The 14,073-nt window shown below is 41.2% G+C and overlaps 1 protein-coding gene across 1 annotated transcript in view; it reads left to right on the forward strand.

Annotated features, from left to right (window-relative positions):
• MTNR1B (melatonin receptor 1B) overlaps nt 1-14,073 on the forward strand; it is an 86,395-nt gene that overhangs the window by 15,615 nt on the left and 56,707 nt on the right. The window lies entirely within an intron of this gene.

A 14,073-nucleotide genomic window follows, 5' to 3' on the forward strand; every position in this document is an offset into this window, starting at 1 on the left:
AACATCTGAAATAAGTCCATGCCTTCAAAATGAGTGCATTCACACAAACATGCTGTTATCACTTGGAGCAGTATGTGATGATGAGAATCTTGATGTGATGATGGACTATGCCACTTCAGCAGGGCAATAACAATAAAAGTTCTCAGAGTATTTAAGTGGAGGAGTGGACCAGACAGAATAAACATGCAAAGCACTGAGTATCTTTAACATTAATCAACAGTTTTACTTATTATAGAATCATAGAATCATAGAGTTGGAAGAGACCACAAGGGCCATCCAGTCCAACCCCCTGCCATGCAGGAAATCTCAGTCAAAGCATACCCGACAGATGGCCATCCAGCCTCTGCTTAAAGACCTCCAAAGAAGGAGACTCCACTACACTCCGAGGAAGGAGTGTGTTCCACTGTCAAACAACCCTTACTGTCAGGAAGTTCCTCCTAATGTTCAGGTGGAATCTCTTTTCCTGAAGCTTGCATCCATTGTTCCGGGTCCTGTTCTCTGGAGCAGCAGAAAACAAGTTTGCTCCCTCCTGAATATGACATCCCTTCAAATATTTAAACAGGGCTATCATATCACCTCTTAACCTTCTTTTCTCCAGGCTAAACATCCCCAGCTCCCTAAGTTGTTCCTCATAGGACATGGTTTCCAGACCCTTCACCATTTTAGTCTCCCTCCTTTGGACATGCTCCAGTTTCTCAATGTCATTTTTGAATTGTGGTGTCCAGAACTGTACACAATATTCCAGGTGGGGCCTGACCAAAGCAAAATATAGTGCCACTATTACTTCTCTTGATCTAGACACTATACTTTTAGCAAAAGTCCTTGAGTATATTAGCAAAAGTCCTTGAGTAAACTAATTCTTGCATGCTTAGTCTTGTATCTCCACATGTAAAATTGCTAGATAATTTTCTTTCCCTTACATCAAAACTGAAGGTTCAGAAAGTGGGATCCAATCTCCATGGCAGTTAAAGTGGTATCAAACTTCATTATTTCTACAGTGTAGATGCAACCTAGTGTCAGCTCGTTTTAGCCAGTTAGGATTGCGCTTTAAATATGTGTTTGTGTCTGTGTATTCCACTGTTAGTACCTTTCCATTCAAACCAACATACCCATGCAAGAAGTCATCCCACTCACCCATCCCTTAATACATCCTGAAATGGTGCAACCCACTTGATCATCCTCCACCCCACCCGAAATAATTGTGCTACATATGGAGATCCAGGCTCAGCTGCCAGTCATCAAGTGGTGAGTCACCAAGTGCATGTGTGAATCAGCTGTGCACTTAAATTCCTTTGGATTGTGTGCTGGGTGACTCCAGCCATTTTGGAAAATGGAAAGCTCGGAAGAGGTGCAGCATTTTATTTTAATTTATTTATGAAGGCAAGTTGTTCTCCAGGGAAGGGTGTTGTGTTTTTTTCCAAAGAGGGAAGAAAAGTAAAAAATAGAGCCTGTTTGTTTTGCGGAACGAATGAGTCACAGAATTAGAGTTTTGAAAACAGCAAAAAGAGGTGGGGAGAGCTGAGAATGAATGCCACTGGGAGGTAAAAACACATGGACTCCATGGGAGTTAAGTATTTCACTTGATGAGAGGGAAGAAGGGAGGGAGAAGGAGATAATTTTGGAAGCTGATGAATAACTTCTTAATGAAACCAGCTTGGAGAAAGCGTTGGGGTACCGGTGGCAGGAAGGAGAGGTATTTGGTTTGAAATGAAGACACATTCTTCATATAATAAAGTTCCCAGTAAGGAGAATGTATTCATGCCTATTATTCTGTTCCTGAGTCCCAATCATGTTCTATAATGCAAACTGCTGCCATCACCACAGCTCAGAAAAGTTATGTTTTTGGAATGACTCTCCCAGAAAAACCAAACAGCATGACTACTAAAATTATAGTCCAAAAATAGTTACATAGAGAGAGCTTGTAGCACCTTTGAGACTATCTGTTAATCTCAAAGGTGCTACAAGATCTCTACGTACTGATTCTACGGACGTAACTTGGCTGTATCTTTGAGTCCAAAAAAAATAACTTTTCCTCTTTCAGACCCTTTGGAAAACTGGTCTTGTAGTGAACTGGGGAAAGAAGAGGATGAGGGGAAAAGTATATATTTCTGGGTGGCCTTGTGGAACTCTCTCCACCTCAAAGGATGGCAATGGCAAACCCTCCCTGAAGAAACTTCTCAAAAAAAACTCTATGAAAAACCCCTTAGGGTCACCACAAGTCGGAAATGAAGGTGCACAACAAGATCAACAACAGGGGACAGGAGGTAGAGAGGCAGGTAGCTAGAGTTCCCTGTCGTATTCCCTTTTGGTCATGTGTGTTCTCTTACGTCCTGGCCAACAAGCTGATGTTTTTCAGGTCTGGCTACACTTCTTCTCACTCTCCTCTTCCTGCATTCTCCTTCTTAGCAGTGTAAATGTAGCAGCAAATTCCTATCCTCTGCCTACCTCTAGTTGCTGCTTTTGTTATACCCTGCCTTTTCCCTGAAAATGTGACTCGAGGCAGCTTACGGTTTTAAACAAGCAAAATATATCTAAAAGCATACAAAGGTCCTAATTAAAACAGAATTAAACTATTCACAATAGTATAAAATCCTAGAGTTGGAAGTCCAACCTCATTCTGCCATGCAGGAATACACAATCAAAGCACCCCTGAAAGATGGCCATCTAACCTCTGTTTAAAGACATCCAAAGAAGGAGATTCCACCAGTCTTTGAGGTAGCGTCTTCCACTGTCAAACTGTCTTACTGTTAGGAAGTTCTTTCAAATGTTTAGGTGGAACCTCTTTTCTTCCAACTTGATTCCATTGGTTCTTGTTCTAGTTTCTGGACCTGCAGAAAACAAGCTTGCTCTGTCTTCAAAATGGCATCCCTTCAGGTATATAGATGGTTACTGTGCCATCTGTCAGTCTTTTCCTACTTACATTCTCTCTCCTCATAAAGAATGGTATCCAGCCCTTTCACCATCTTTGGTCACCTTTAGGTATACAGTTTAAATCGTATACCTAAAAAGCACGAAATGCCGTTAAAAATGGTTCACTAAAAACAATGCAGTGCTATTTAAAGCTATTTTTTTAAAAACCTTCAGTTCTAAAAGTATGTTGGAATTTTTTTTAAACGAAAAACGTTTTTGCCTTCAGACAGAAGGATGGCAAGGAAGGGCATTTTTTGCCTTCTTGGGAAAGGAATTTAAGAGCCTCAAGGCAGACACTGAGAAAGTCCTATCTCATGTCCCCACTACCCATGACTGTGAAGGTCATGAGACTGAGAAAAGGGCCTCTCCTGAGAATCCCAGGGCCTGGACAATAAGGACTTTATCATGCTGGGCTGGTGAGGTGCCACAATCCCATTAGTCTAGCAAATGCAAGCATATGTGTTTGGGGATAATCATTATTGCATAACTCTTCAAAAGTGTGATGGTGCTGCTTCTGTCCTGAACGCCACCTTCCTCACGCTGGTATTCATAGCCCCACTCCCTACCCTGTGCCCTTCCCAGCATGCCTTTCTGTCCATATTTATATGTGTATATATATACTGAGTGAATTTGCATCACTGTGGTAATCCATTCATAAAAATAACGAAAGAAAAGGTTTAAAAAGACAAAAACAAAAACAGCCTGCTTGGGAATGATGAGGGAAAGAGGGACAGGAGCAAAATCATGTCCACAGGTGGAACTGCTTCAGTAGGAATATATCACACTGTCTCAACAGTGAAAAAGCAACATGGTTGGGAGGTATTGATGGGTTTTGCTTTCGAGTGAAAAGGAGCACTCCAACAGCAGGTGGACTATAGACCAGCTACTGGATAGACACAGTGCCATGTGATAAAGTATGGCCAAAGATGCTATGATCCTGCTCCAATTTCACTTTTCAAGCCTGGTGTGAAAAAGTCCTCACTTTCCTTAATGTGTTCCCATGTGGATCCAAAGGAACTTCATGGCTTTTGGTGTCAATCCAGCAACTTTTCATGTTTTTCTGTTTACCTTATTGAGAAACCTCAATTATCCCCAAACACATATGCTAGCTGTGGAACAGAGTTAAGAAAGGAGGGGGTTCTGAAGGGTGGGGGGGGGGGGGGGGGGAGTTTGCTCTGACAGCTTTTCCCACCATTGCATGCAATAATTGGTATGAATCAGCAGCACTTTGCCAGTTACATAAATATATCTAACCTCTTTTGTAAGATGTGGAGTAATATCTGATCTTTAGAAATTGTGGGACAAGAAGAAATTGGTGCTTTCAATGTGGCTAATTTTGAAGAATTAATTTTGCCCAAGACAGAGCTAAAATAAAACGGCAAGTCAAGGGCACCAGAGGAATGAGGGTGTTTCTTCAGTCTTGCACAGTAGTTAGAGCACCTTCTGATTGCCTTTACCACTGTTTGGGCATGACTTAGAAAAAGAATTGCCATATGTCAAAGACAACCTGATGGCACTTAGCCCATTAAAAGCTACTAGAAAATCATGTGTTCAGGGTGGGAAGTTAAGTAGATGAAACAGACAATGATAAAATGGTCTTTGCATGACACCTAATAGCACCAGAGGCTTTCTGGGAGAGGCACTACAAATAAAAAGAATCCTGCTTGCCACATGCCTCATTTAAAATGGTAGGGGTACCCCGAGGAGACCATCAGTAAATGTCCATAACAGATGGCAGACTGTTATGGGAGTGGGAGTGTATGATAGTAACATCAAATGTTTCCATTCCTAGGGAAAACCATTTTTCTTCTTGGTATTGGTTTCCTCAACACAACAGAAGAAAATGAAGAGTCCTCTCATTGGGCAGTCTTCTTTATATCAGGAAATCTAGCTGTGCTTTAAAATGGACTTCTCCAATCCCGTGCCCTTTTTCTGATGTGTTGGACTACAGCTCCTATCATCCTTAGCCACAGTGCAGAGAAGGTGAGGTTAGGAGCAAAGCCAAGTCCATGGTGTAGGCATACAGCCTCCTTCTCTGAACCATTTCTTCACACTGGATCATGTCTAATTCCCTGTTGTTCCTGAACAAATTATAGGAAAGGAGATTTCTTTTAAACATTAAAAAGGACTTCTTGGTTTTAAGAACTGTCCAACATTGGGACTCACTGCCTTCAAAGGTGATGGACTCTCCTTCACTGATAATTTTTAACAGAGCATGAAAAAATTACTTTTTAACAGAGTTTGGAAATGTTGCTGTTTTGGTCTACCAGAGTCCCTCAAACAGTCTACTCTGAAGTTCCCATAATCCCCCAGCCATTCTGGAAGGTGTAATCCAAAGAAGTAATTTTTGTAAATTCTAGGATTTTTAAAAAATAGTCTGAAGAGCCAGCTATGATTTAGGTACAAGTTTCTGGTACTGGCAGGGAAGTGGACTAGATTATGCTTGAGATGCCTTCTAAATTACTGCTCCACAACATTATGATCCCAAAGCAAAGTCCGAACAGTTTATCCTTAAAGACCACCAGAAAGGAAAACCACCACCAATCCGGGAAACTGATTCAATTTTCAGACTGCTTCTTTTGTCAAGAAATGTCTTCTGAAGTTCAAATGAGATTTGCCCTCCCATTAATCTATACATGCCTGACTTACCTCTTGCACTGGTCATCTGAGAACAAGTCTCTGCTCTTTTCAGTTCTTTAGAATACAGTGCAAAGGGTGCTCAACAATGGCACCTTTTCATCCTGGAGAGAAGTAACCAGTGGGGTCCCACAGGGCTCTGTCCTGGGCCCAGTACTGTTCAACATCTTTATCAATGACTTGGAGGAAAAAATTGGGGGAATACTTATCAAATTTGCAGATGACACTAAATTAGGAGGAATAGCTAATACTCCAGAGGACAGGATCAAAATTCAAAATGACCTGAATAGACTAGAAAGCTGGGCCAGAGCTAACAGAATGAACTTCAACAGGGAGAAATGTAAGGTACTGCACTTAGGGCGAAAAAATGAAATGCACAGATATAGGATGGGAGACACCTGGCTTAAGGAGACAACATGTGAAAGGGATCTAGGAGTCCAAGTAGACCACAAGCTGAACATGAGTCAACAGTGCGATGCGGCAGCTAACAAGGCCAATGCAATTTTAGGCTGCATCAATAGAAGTATCGTATCTAGATCCAGCGAAGTAATAGTGCCACTATATTCTGCTCTGGTCAGGCCCCACCTGGAATATTGTGTCCAGTTCTGGGCACCACAATTCAAAAAGGACATTGAGAAACTGGAGCGTGTCCAAAGGAGGGCAACTAAAATGGTGAAAGGTCTGGAAACCTTGCCCTATGAGGAACGACTCAGGGAGCTGGGGATGTTTAGCCTGGAGAAGAGAAGGTTAAGAGGTGATATGATAGCCCTATTTAAATACTTGAAGGGATGTCATATTGAGGAGGGAGCAATCTTGTTTTCTGCTGCTCCAGAGACTAGGACCCGGAGCAATGGATGCAAGCTGCAGGAAAAGAGATTCCACCTCAACATTAGGAGGAATTTCCTGACAGTAAGGGCTGTTCCACAGTGGAACACACTTCCTCGGAGTGTAGTGGAGTCTCCCTCCTTGGAGGTCTTCAAACAGAGGCTGGATGGCCATCTGTCGGCGATGCTTTGATCTGGATTTCCTGCATGGCAGGGGGTTGGACTGGATGGCCCTTGTGGTCTCTTCCAACTCTATGATTCTATGATTCTATGCCTTGGAAGGCAGTGACTCTCCTTTGTTGGAGGTTTTTACACAGAGGTGGGATGAGCAGCTCCCGGTGATGCTTTAGTTGTGGATTTCTGCACTGGTAGGAAATTGGACTACATGACCTTTAGAGCAGCTCACTACTCTATAATTCTCTAAATCCATGTAGATGTCCTTTAGATATATGAAGAGCTGTTCAGTGCTAAACCAGTTTTGCTGTCAGTGTTGGACTGGATAGAATGAACCAATTAATGTTTAATCCAGAAAAGACAGACGTGCTCTTGGTTAGTCAAAAGGCAGATCAGGGAACAGGTTTTTAGCCCTGGCCCCAAATCTCAGATTTGTAGTTTGAGGGCACTCTTGGATTAAGACCTGAGTTTGGATGCTCACATTTTGACATTGGATGCTCAGTGGTGGGCAGAAGTGCATTTGCAGAGCTAAAACTGTTGCACAAGCTGTGCCTATTCCTCAAGATGTTAGATCTCACTATGGGATACATAGTGTTTTCATTACATCCCATTTGGTTTACTGTAAAGCACACACTATATGGTGGTAACAGGATGCACACAACTCCTTTACTGTTATCTTTTCCTCAGAGACTGTCTGAGGGGAGGTACGTATTTCATATGCTGTTTCTTGCAGCTGGATGTTAAAAAATTCCTTCTAGAGTTCTCTAGTAAGAGGTCATTGTGGTGTTATTGTAGACAAGTAGAAAAACTGATGTTGAATAATGGATTACAGTTTGCCCCAATTTCCAGATATAATCCGGTATAGACAAGAGTAGAGCTATTTCAGAGTTTGTTTGTTTTTAGAAATATTAAATTAAGGCTGCATCTGAACAGCAGAAATAATCCAGGCTGACACTACTTTAACTGCCATGGCTCTGTGCTATGGAACCCTGGGAATAGTAGTTTTGTGAGACATTTAACCTTCTCTGTCAGAGAGCTCTAATGCCGCAACAAACTATAGTTCCCACAATTCCATAGCATTGAGCCTTGGCAGTTAAACTTATGCCAACCTAGATTATTTCTGCAGTGCAGATGCAGTTTAAGACATTATTTTGGAGCTAGGTCACACAATCAACAAACAATAACCAGTTCAACTCTAGGATTCCATCTAAATGTGTACCCCCTTTCAAACAATCCCTCTATCACAGTATTTGAAAGACGATTAATGCAAGAGTTAACAATACTAGAGGATACCTTATGTCAGCCATGGAATAACATGAATAGAAGGGAGAGAACAACCTTGAAAGAGTTGGCAACAGACACTTCTATGATCATAAAACAAGCAGATAAAGGGCTTTAGAAGAAATACAAGTTTTCCACCATCCTATGGCATGAGGGACTTTGCCTCATTTGATTCTTCTGCTCAGTTACAAAGACTCATTCGGCTTTGGTCCCAGGCTATTTGAAAGGCCATATCTTCTTCTATAAGCCTGCCTGAGTTTTATGATGACAGGTTCTTTTGCTTAACCCTACCACCATCATGGACATGTTCAATGAGGAAAAGGAATAGAGCCTTTTCAGTGGCTGCTCCCACACTGTGGAATTATTTTCACCAGCAGGAAGAGACCTTTTTAAAAAAATTTAGACTGGCCTTTTGGTTGTTTCAAAGTTGTGGCAGAAAGGTCTTTTAACAGGATGTGCTATTTATCTTTTACTGTTATTGTGTGCTATCAAGTCGTTTCCAATTTATGGTAATCCTAAAATGACTCTATCATGGAGTTTTCTTGGAACATTTGTTTAGAGGAGGTTTGCCATTGCCTTCCCCTGAGGCTGAGAGACTTGCCCAAGGTCTCTCAGTGGGATTCATGGCTAAGCTAGTGAAACCTTGTCTCCAAAGTTGTAGTCAAAAGTCTATGCCACACTGCTTCCTTTGTTTTATCTTTTACATGTGTTTTAAATAGTTTTAAATTAGTGTTTTTAATAGGATTCAACTTTTTTATTCTTAGATGTTGAATTGTACTTCGTACTTGTTTGTATTTGAACCATAGGCTTCATGCAGGGAGAAAGGTGGGATATAAATTGAGAGGATGAATGAACAAGAATGTCTCACTCACTCTCTTCCCTTCTTGTAGGTCAGGCTAACATTCACGTCTTGTAGGCCAGCTCCGTCCATCCTTGCTGTAAGTTTATTTCCTCCAATATTTCACACGTGAAAACTGGGACACATGTGGCCAAGCAATGTCGGGGTAGCACAGACTTCCACAGCCTGGTTGCTCTCCAAAAGGAAAGATGTAGAATCCTGCCCTTCCCTGTAGTCACTGGCAAAAGCAAAAGCACACTGCTGCAGCCAAAAGCTATTTGTGAGGAAATACACATGAAATAGAAGAGGCTGCAGCAGTTTGCTTTTACCAGAGCCTACAGGGAAGGGCAAGATTCTACTCCCTCCTCTTCTTTTCACAGTACAAGTTCTGTTTATACTTTGAACTGAGTTTTCAGCAATTGAAATCAGTGGAGGACAAAGGAGGAAAGTGGGAAGAGGAGAGAGAAATTGGGACACTTTTAAAACAGCTTAAAAAGTAAGGTGACAGGACAGTTGGGATATATGTAAAGTGGTAGATGTCTTCTTAGAGAGTGGAGACATGAGTGTTTTATGAGTACTACAAGGCCCAATTCCCACTTACTTTATAGTCCGGTTCTGGATCTAAATTCTTCACTCGGTTCCAGTCCCGGTGTGGTTCCCACTATGCTTGCGCCAGGTTCTGTTGCAGCGGAGGAGGTCACAGAGAAGGAGAGTCGCACAGAAGCCAGGGACACTGGGAAGGCGGTTGCACGGGAAGGAGGCCATGGAGACAGACTGGCCAGCAGGTACAGAGGGGCAAGGGACACTTTTAGAGGCCAATAGGCAGGAGCCATTGCAGCTGCTCCCCCCCCCATCACAGGGAGCAGAATTGAATCTGCCTCCCTGTTTCCCACTTGCGTTGGGGGGGGGGGCGGATTCGAATCTGCCTGGTTCCCACTTGGGCTGAATTGATTTATTTCTAAATAAATCGATTCAGCCCAAAAAACACCCCATTTTACCTGCGTCTTTTTGATGCAAGTTAAATGAGTAAAAACCATGCCCCCCCTTTCCAAATCGCTTCAGCAATTTGAATTAAGTTGGAACCATGGTGGTTTAAACCCGATCATTTCAAATCACGATCCAGTCTAAACCATAGTGGGAATTAGGCAAAAGGGGTAAGATAGAAATGGTCCATGAATCACACTCAGACAAGCCTAATGGCATAATGAGAGAGCATTTCCCTCCCTGTTCTTTCCTTGAAAGGTTATTTCCCCAGCAGCTATTAAAGAGCTTAATCAAGTTTTCAAGTAATTAATTTGCAATTTAAAACAACTAGGAATCTCAGCCTACAGACTGCAATTTGAAGGCAGTGAAAGACTGATGTTCTTGCTCTGTCTTAAGAGCATTTGTCGTCAATATATATTAAAGAACACTTGATTTCAAGAAAATGCACTGTTTCTTGGATAAAAAGTTCTCTAATGCTTCTGCTTCTCTTGAGTATGAGTTGCTTCCAGTGTGAAAAAAGAATGAATGAATCATGAAGGGCAACAGTCAGAACTTGGAAAGGTTCTTTTTTTGTGTGTGTTTCAGGTCCCAGAATCCCCAAAACAGCATGGTTGCATGTCCAAATATGTAATTTTTCCAAGATCTGCCAAAAGTCTGCTTGTGTCTATGTGTGCTAGCTGTTTGTTCCTGTCTATTGTGTGGACCCAGTGATGCAGTTACTTCAGCAAGAGGGCTAGAGAAGGGAGTCCATTCATCATCTTTCTGGTGCATCTTTCCTCAGTCCAGTTGCACTCCAGGTGTACTAGACTGTAGAATCCATAATCCCCAAATAACATGGGCCATTGTGGCTAGAGATGACAAGGCTTGTGGTCTACTCCATTTGGAGAGCAACCAGGCTGTGGAGGATCTGCTAGTGCTACCAAATATAAACGATTAAATTGGAGTGGGAATGTATATGGCCTCCTCTAGTTATTGAACTGTAACTCTCAACATAGCTGGTGATGAGGAGTGTTGGGATTAGCAGCTCAACAACATCTGGAGGATCATACAATTCTTATCCCTGGTTTTGGCTACATCTGTGTTGTAGAATCAATGCAGTCTGAAGCCGTTCTAACTGCCATGGCTCAATGCTAAGGAATCCAGGGATTTGTAGTTTTGTAAGATATTTAGCCTTCCCTGTCAGAGAGCTCTGGTACCACAACAAACAACAAATCTAAGGATTGCACAGAATGGAGCCATGGCAGTTAAAGCGATGTCAAACTGCATTAATTCTTCAATGTAGCAGGCATTGTGGTGTTGTTCCTCCCCCTTTCTGTCCTAAACTTCTAAGAACCATGGATACTATATGTTCCAAACAGCAGGTGTGTTGGGCAACAGCAACAACATCTGGAAATCAAGAGTGTATGCTTCATAAGAATTTATATTTTAGATACATTGTTTTAGACAGCAAAGCCCTCTTTTGGAGTGCATGCAAAAGCTAAGCATATTAATGGTGAACAAATTTAGGATACAGTTTGCGTTTCTAAACTTTCTTTGGAATGTGTGCTATACATGTCTGTCTTTAAATACATGGTTGTTCATGCATTAAGAGAATGTTCTATGTTTTATATGCTATGTTTCTTTCCACCTCTGTGGTGTTAGTAGGTATTAGTTAAAAAGCTCTCCGGGGACTTTAAAAGAGTTATATTGGGTTATAGGAATATTTCCTGTGTCTATAATTTTGCTTTGCGTTGTGTGTTACTTATGATTTAGAAATGACTGTGTGATTCCACGCTACATAAGTTAGCCAATTTGATATCAGTCTAACTGTAGTTTTGGAGTTTGGGATTTGTAGTTTGGTGAGGGCTAAGAAATGGCTGCTAGAGTAATATTATTATTATTGTATTCTCTTGTATCCCGCCTTTCATCCAATATAGGGACTCAAGGTGGTGATACTAATATAATTCTAATATAGTTCACTGGAGTTCTCTAGCAGGGAATACAAAGTACCTCACCAAATTACAAATCCCAGGATTTTATTGGATGGAGCTATGCCACTTAGGATGCCTCTACACTGTAGAAATAATCCAGTTGGAAACCACTTTAACTGACATGGCTCCATCCTACAGAATCCTGGGATTTATAGCTCAATGAAGCACTAACCCTCTTTGACAGAAAACTAAAGACCTAGGAGTTTATCAGACAAGGGAAACTGGAAGTATAATCCAATGGCAATCTGAATGCAATCATGGGGTTTCACGTTATTGTGTGATAGACTACCACACACAATTTTGGGCAATGGCAAGCTATTTTCGAGCAATGGGAGGTCAATCCGTACGCAATTCGAATTCACCTAAATTTGCTGAACTAGCGAATTCACATAAATGCATTGTGGCCCCACTTTCTTTTCATTCGAAATTAAGATAAATTCCTCCCATGTGATAAACTCCCTTGTAAAACTACAAATCCCTGGGATTCCATATGGTGGAGGTACAGCACTAAACATGGTGTAAAACTGTGTTATTTCTACAGTGTAGATACACTCTTATAGTTCTATCAGACTGATATATCGGCATAGTATAAATACATTTTCTTTCTTAAGAGCAAAGGGGCAAGGAAGCAGGGACTTCTTCATGGAACGTTGCAGGGGAATTGGGGGGGGGGGTATATTCAGGTGGACACCTGGTATCATGGTTGCTGCTCTCAAAGACCCCTTCCAAGGGTATGAGTCCACATTTTGTTAAAAAAATAAATTCAGTAAATTCAGAAATAGTTTGAATTTTGTGTAGAGGTTTATTTTCTTTTTAAAAATCCAGATGGAATTGGACTCAAGATGGAATAGACTTATGAATGAATAGACTTATGAATAGACATGAACACATATAAAACTGACACAGACTGAAAACAGATTGATTCACCCATTCCTATTTATACATTGCTTTTATTTATCATCAACTGTTTAGGGAAATGTGTCAGCTGAAAAATGGAATACATAGGACGCAGCCGTGCTTAAGAAAATTACTTGTAAAAATACAGCTTCCAGAGTCCTCTACTTCTACTGGTGGCGAGGGGATTCTGGGCGTTGTAGTGTCACACCATAAATTTCCAAGCTCCATAAAAATATGTGAAGAGATTAACCAATAAACTAATGTTTATTTGTTTTCGAGGTTTCATTGCATTACAAAATAGTGGTTGCTTTATGTGTGCAGCTCAGAACTGGCTTTTGCCCTCTCTGACTTGCCTCTCAGATAATGCTGCTGTAGTTTTTTTCTATTGTTATCCTGAAAAAGTTTTCTCTAAAAAACCCACAGGAGAATAAGATGCAAATATGTTAACATTTAATGTGTTGGAAGGTGCATCAAATAATAGATTGACAGTTTTATGGGAATATTTTTTTAAAAATTAAATAAATTTAAATATGTTTCCAGAAAGGAAGTGGTTAAACAAAGTGCTAAATGTATGCTGCCATGGATTGATGAGCAGCTCCCACATTGGGAAGCTGAAGCATAATTTCCCTTGACCAGCTTTATAAATTGGGGAAATTGTTCAAAGCATGCAGTTAATATCTCTTGGGCTGCCTGGTGCAATTGCATTTAGGAGCCAAAACATTCCTTCTATCAACAGTATGATTTTCAATATGGGATTTTGAATTCAGTCCAAAGATTTGCTTTTACTCTGGCTGGTTATGGGTAGGGTGATATGACATTTCCAAGAAAGTTGAAATGGTGTGCAAAGCCCTGACCCAACAGCTAGAGTGATCAGATGTCCTAACCACAATGGAGGATAAGACACCACAAAATGTAGGTCATTCAAGCAAAATGTACGACATTGCAAAATAAAAGCTGAAAACACTAATATAAATGTAAATCCATGCTTAGTCATGCACAGAATGGAGAATTCTTCCTGGACAAAAAGTTGAAATGAAGGACATGTCTTGGAAAATGGGGATGTCTGGTCACCCTGCCTACAATCTTTCAGTTGTATCCCCCCCCCCCCCCGAACTTCATATCCTTCCCACCATAATGATCATGCAGTATTTCTGCATTCAGTCCCACAACTAAACTTACACTGCATGGTTTCATGCAGCAGTATGTACCTGCCCAAAAATTGAAGTCTTCTGAGGGAAAGTGCTATATGGTCCTGCCACTGAGATCAATGCACTGTGCTGGGACAAGGTTTTGTGCATTTCTGAGCAACATCAGTCTGCTGGTCACTAGAGATGGGATTAATATTCTCTGTTACTCATTTCCCAGAGGTGAGGTTTTGTAGTTTTTGCATATCCAAAATGTTTTGGGAAATCATGTTGCTCAGAAATGCACAAAACCGGCAATGGTTGCACCAAAAATCTTTTTTTCCTCCAGATTCCTAGAATCATAGAGATGGAAGAGACCACAAGAGCCATCCAGTCCAACCCCCTGCCATGCAGGAACTCTCAATCAAAGCATC

Source organism: Sceloporus undulatus, chromosome 3, assembly GCF_019175285.1.
Source record: "Sceloporus undulatus isolate JIND9_A2432 ecotype Alabama chromosome 3, SceUnd_v1.1, whole genome shotgun sequence".
NCBI lineage: Eukaryota > Metazoa > Chordata > Lepidosauria > Squamata > Phrynosomatidae > Sceloporus > Sceloporus undulatus.